At 45.9% G+C, this 6076-nt stretch overlaps 1 pseudogene; it reads left to right on the top strand.

Annotated features, from left to right (window-relative positions):
- Positions 1-1398: 1398 nt before the first annotated feature.
- LOC112665107 (DNA (cytosine-5)-methyltransferase 3A-like) lies at positions 1399-6075 on the top strand (annotated as a pseudogene).
- The last annotated feature ends 1 nt before the right edge of the window (position 6076 follows it).

The following is a 6076-nucleotide window of genomic DNA, read 5'->3' as shown; positions in this document are numbered from 1 at the left end:
TTGTGTATAAATACATGAAAGTTCAAAACGAAGAAAAAGAGTTTCTGGAGCTGGTTCTTGGTAAAGCATCATGCCATGGAAATGGTCAGCCACCAGAAATGAGGTCTTGCCACACAGCAATGCTGGGAGTGATCAGAAATCTTAAAATAGTAAAATTAGATTAAGAAGCTTAGTTTTGCTTCTGGAAATATGAATTGCATTTTTTTTTCTTCATTTAACTCAAGCTGAAAAAAAAATGTGAGTCTTACTTGAGTCTGTAGGAAATTGATACCTGTGGTGCCTTAGCTCTATCTGCACCAAAACCAAACTCAGGTGAATTTGCTATGGTTGTCTGTCACGAGAGAAGGATGTTACTGATGTATAGTATTTGAAAATCAGCCACTTCCAATGTGCTTTTGCTTCACAGGCTAGAAGAAATCTTAGTCCATTTTTTCCCATCAAATTGGCTGAAATTTGCCTGCCTCAAGCAGTAGCAACTCTCAAGAAATGAAAAAGTTGAGATGTGGCATTTTCCTAACAAGACATGTAAAGACTAGAGTGCTTGATTTAGTTTTTATGGAATTGCCACGGTACCTTTGTGTATCGTTGTGTTCATCAGCACCCCCTTAACCATTAAACAGACATGCCCAAAACAATGCATGCATGTGTGTCTCTATTTAGTTGTAATGTGGCCACTGTTTCCTTCCTATAAAATGGAAATTATAATGTTAACAAGGTGGTTTGTGAGTTTCAAATACAATAGTGAAGATCTTCTTTTTTTGATAGTTACATAGGTTAGGCAAATACAAGCAGGCATTTAGTATTAAATTATAGCACGTGAAAGACCAAAAAGTAGTGATAGGTGGTTGTTATTTCTACTAAGAAAAGAACACTAATTTTTTTTTCAAAGTCTTAGTTACACTAGCTCTTGAGTTTTAAGCTTGGTGGTTTTTCAAAGTAAATGTGACTAGTAAGTGGTGAGGAAGCATAGTCACTGATATCCTGGTTTTAGAAAAGCAATGAATAAACAAATTGATGTTGCTAGCATTTAAGTGGCACAGTAGCATGTGTACTATCACAAGGATCTTTCTGTAATTGCTGTAAAATGTGCTTTTAATGTTTACTGTGCCCCTCTAGTCCATTCTCTGTTTCTTACTAGCTGCCCCCCACTCCCAGCCTCTATCACACGCAAACTTCAAGTGTGTCTTTTGACCCATTCTGTTCACTTTCAAGTATGTCAACAAGCAAGAGAGAGAAAGCGAGCCACATGTGCACGTATGCGAGAATGCGCACAAGTGCTAGAATGCGCAGAGGGAGATGGAGAGAGAAATTTTAGCAGACTCCCCACAGAGTGTGGAGCCCTGTGAAGGATCTGGGGTCCCGACCCTGAGATCAGGACCTGAGCCCAAACCAGGAGTCGGGGTGTAACCAACTGAGCCACCCAGGGGCCCAGGTAGAGACCTCTTCTTAATTGGCTTTGACTTTATTTGACCATGGTAGGAGCCAGTATTTTGAAAGGGTTAAAGCAGCAGAATGATGATATCAGACTGGTTTTTTTTCAGAAGTAAAATTTAGTTGCTACGGAGATGGGATGGGCCTGGAGATTTCCAGGTCAAGACAATGGCAATGAACCCATGGGTGAGGGAAGGAAAGTGATTTTTGTTTTGAGAAAGGGAGTTGGATGCTCAGCCTGCCCTCACCATCAGGGTGATGTTTCTCAACGTATTGAAACTCCTCCCCCGTGTTAGTTAAACCTCAGCTCCTAGACACCACATCCACTAATCCAACCACCAGATTGTTGATGCCAGGCCATCGGGGGTTGAGAGAGGGCTCCAGAGACCTGCACAAGCCCTGACCTACCACTTCTGACATAATTGAATATCTTCTCATAAGAAAGGTGATTTTAGTTTTATGTTCATTTGCTATTTGGCAGTTAACCAAGTAGAACTTCCTACTGTGTAGCTGGATACGTGGATCTTGAGGATAATTAGTAAGTTCTAGGTTGTAGGTAATAGACTTGGGAGTCGGGTTGCCAGATAAAATACAAGGCATCCAGTTTAATTTGAACTTAAGAGAAACAGTAATTTATTTATTTATTTTTTTAGTGGACGTATGAACTGTGCTGTCTTTTTATATTTCCTTTTGTGAAATCTCGCAACTCTGATTGGGGTGTCATCAACATTTAGATAGTAACTCTTTGTAACCACTTTATTGAGACATATATCAGACAGTTTACCCATTTCAAGTATATGTGCAAGGATGTGAAGTGTACGCACAAAGTGATGCAGCCACCTCCACGATTCTAGAATAATTTCATCTCCTCCCAACAAACCCCTGTCTCATGTAGCTGTCTACCGCTAATCCTTCATCCTCTGACCCTTCCTCACTCCAGCCCTATGCAACCACTAATCTACTTTCTGTTTCTATTTACCTGTTTTGGACAATTCATGTAAATGGAATCATATGGTGGGTAGATTTGTTTGCCATCGGCTCCTGTCACTTAGCTTAATCCACATGATAATACGTAGCAATACTTCATACCTTTCTATGGCCCAGTAGTATTTATGGATATACCAGCTTTGTTAACCTCTTTATCCAGCTTTGGACATTTGGGTCATTTCTACCTATTGCCTATGATGAATAATGCTGCTAAGAATCTTCACATAGAGGGGCTGCACGTGGCCTTATGGGCTGAGAAGAAAAGCCAAGGTGATCGCAGTAATGAATGCTGTGGAAGAAAACCAGGGGTCTGGCGAGTCTCAGAAGGTGGAGGAGGCCAGTCCTCCTGCAATGCAGCAGCCCACCAACCCTGCATCCCCCACTGTGGCCACCACACCTGAGCCCGTGGGGGCAGATGCTGGGGACAAGAACACCACCAAAGCAGCCAACGATGAGCTGGCCTACGAGGACGGCCGGGGCTTTGGCACTGGGGAGCTGGTGTGGGGGAAACTTCGGGGCTTCTCCTGGTAGCCAGGCCGCATTGTGTCTTGGTGGATGACAGGCCGGAGCTGAGGAGCTGAAGGCACCCGCTGGGTCATGTGGTTTGGAGATGGCAAGTTCTTGATGGTGTGTGTTGAGAAATTGATGCCGCTGAGCTCCTTCTGCAGTGCTTTCCACCAGGCCACATACAACAAGCAGCCCATGTACCGCAAAGCCATCTATGAAGTCCTGCAGGTGGCCTGTAGCCATGCGGGGAAGTTGTTCCCAGCGTGCCACGACAGCGATGAGAGCGACACTGCCAAGTCCGTGGAGGTGCAGAACAAACAGATGATCGAGTGGTCTCTTGGAGGGTTCCAGCCTTCTGGCCCCAAGGGCCTGAAGCCACCCGAAGAAGAGAAGAACCCCTACAAAGAAGTTTACACAGACATGTGGGTCGAACCTGAGGCAGCTGCCTATGCACCACCCCCACCAGCCAAAAAGCCCCGAAAGAGTACGACTGAGAAGCCTAAGATCATTGATGAACGCACAAGAGAGCAGCTGGTGTACGAAGTGCGGCAGAAGTGCCGGAACATCGGGGACATTTGCATCTCTTGTGGGAGCCTCAACGTTACCCTGGAACACCCTCTCTTTGTTGGAGAAATGTGCCAAAACTGTAAGAACTGCTTCCTGGAGTGTGCATACGTATCACCACGATGATGACAGCTACCAGTCCTACCACACCATTTGCTGTGGGGGGTGGGGCGCAAGGTGCTCATGTTTGGGAACAATAACTGCTGCAGGTGTTTTTGTGTGGAGGGTGTGGATCTCTTATTGGGGCTGGGGGCCACCTGGCAGCCATCAAGGAGGACCCCTGGAACTGCTACATGTGTGGGCACAAGGGCACTTACGGGCTACTGCGGCAGCGGGACGACTGGCCCTCATGGCTCCAGGTGTTCTTCACCAACAGCCACGACCAGGAATTTGACCCTATGAAGGTTTACCTGCCTGTCCCAGCTGAGAAGAGGAAGCCCATCCGGGTGCTGTCTCTATTTGATGGAATTGCTACAGGGCTTCTGGTGCTGAAGGATTTGGGGATTCAGGTGGACTGCTACATCGCCTCCGAGGTGTGCAAGGACTCCGTCACGGTCGGGAAGATCATGTATGTTGGGGACGTCTGCAGCGTCACACAGAAGCCTATCCAGGAGTGGGGCCTGTTGGATCTGGTGATTGGGGGCAGTCCTTGCAATGGTCTCTCCATCATCAATCCTGCCCATAAAGGACTCTACGAGGGCACTGGCCGGCTCTTCTTTGAGTTCTACCACCTGCTGCATGATGCGCGGCCCAAGGAGGGAGATGACCGCCCCTTCTTCCGGCTCTTTGAGAATGTGGTGGCCATGGGCATTAGTGACAAGAGGGACATCTCGCGAATTCTCGAGTCCAACCCTATGATGATTAATGCCAAAGAAGTGTCAGCTGCACACAGGGCCCACTACTTCTGGGGGAACCTTCCTGGTATGAACAGGAGGCCGTTGGCATCCACTGTGAATGATAAGCTGGAGCTGCAGGAGTGTCTGGAGCACGGCTGGATAGCCAAGTTCAGCAAAGTGAGGACCATTACTACTAGGTCGAACTCCATAAAGCAGGGCAAAGACCAGCATGTCCCCGTCTTCATGAATGAGAAAGAGGACATCTTATGGTACACTAAAACGGAAAGGGTGTTTGGCTTCCCTGTCCACTATACTGATGTCTCCAACATGAGCCACGTGGCGACGCAGAGACTGCTGGGCTGGTCGTGTAGCGTGCCGGTCATCCGCCACCTCTTCGCTCTGCTGAAGGAATATTTTGTTTGTGTGTAAGGGACATGAGGGCAGACTGAGGTAGTGACACAAAGTTAAACAAGGAAACACAAAACACAACAAAACACTGACAACATGAAGATGGAGAGAAGTATCCGCACGCAGAAGAGAAAAAGGAAATTTAAAACAAAACCAGAGGCGGAAGTACCAGAGGGCTTTGCCTTGCACAAAGGGTTGCACATCATCTCCTGATTTTTCAATGTTAATCTTCAGTCCTTTTTAAAAACAAAACCAAGGTCCCTCCTGTCTCCCCCTCCCCTTTTTGTAGGTCAAACCTTTTGTTTTCTACTCTTTTCAGAGGGGTTTTCTGTTTGGATTTTTGTTTCTTGCTGTGATTGAAACAAAGAGGGTTTATTGCAGCAAAAACCAGTAACAGGACATAGCAACAATACCTTGCAGAGGAAGGACAGGAGGGAAGAAAAAGGAAATTCTACAGAAATCTATATATTGGAGTTTTTTTCTAACTATGTATGTTTTGTTGTCTTCTCTAGCCTGATCAGATAGGAGCACAAGCAGGGGGTGGAAAATAGTGATGCTCAGCAGCAGACTTTCCTTCCAGCCGCTGAGCTCTCTTGCCAGCACCATTCCTGGTCATGCAGAACAGAGCCCAATGAGCAGCAGGGAGACAGATCACACAAGACCCTTTTATGCAGTATTTCAGGTGCTTACCACACAGGAAACCTTGAAGAAGATCCATTTCTATAAGCCGCTGTTACCTCTTCCAGTTTGTGTGTGTGTGTGTGTTTATGTGTATGTGTGTGTGTGTATATATATATATATAAATGACAGATATGAGATATATATAAAAGGTACTGTTAATTACTGTACAACCTGACTTCATAATGGTGCTTTAAAACAGCGAGGTGAGTAAAAACATCAGCTTCCACGTTGCCTTATGTGCAAAGGGTTTTAACGTTGGATGAAGGGAGGCAGCTTGAAGGTGAATCGTTGCCATTCATGGCGGGCTTTCCCTCTAGTGTTTAACAAGGTGAAGGAGGAGAATTCGGGACCACGTACTCCTGCTTCTCCCTGCCAAAAACGGGTATGAGGTGAGATGGGGTGGGTCGGACCGTGGAGGGTTGAGAGTGGGATTCATCCAGGCTCACGCAATAACCTTTCGATTTTTTTTTCCAAAAAAAAGGAGACTCCCTCGGCAAGATGGCAATTAAAAGGGGTCTTCATTCCCAGTTTCTCACATTAGCCAATTCAAGGGCTCTTGTGGTGGGATCAGAAATTATCCAGAGTGTGGGAAAGTGACCGTTAAAAACCCCACCTGGAGAAAAAACAACAACAACATACAAAATGAAAAAAAAAAAAAGAAT

The sequence above is a fragment of the Canis lupus genome, chromosome 2, assembly GCF_003254725.2.
Source record: "Canis lupus dingo isolate Sandy chromosome 2, ASM325472v2, whole genome shotgun sequence".
NCBI classification, from domain to species: Eukaryota; Metazoa; Chordata; class Mammalia; order Carnivora; family Canidae; genus Canis; species Canis lupus.
Note: the sequence above shows the minus strand (reverse complement) of the source record. Positions and strands in the feature narration are given on the sequence as shown.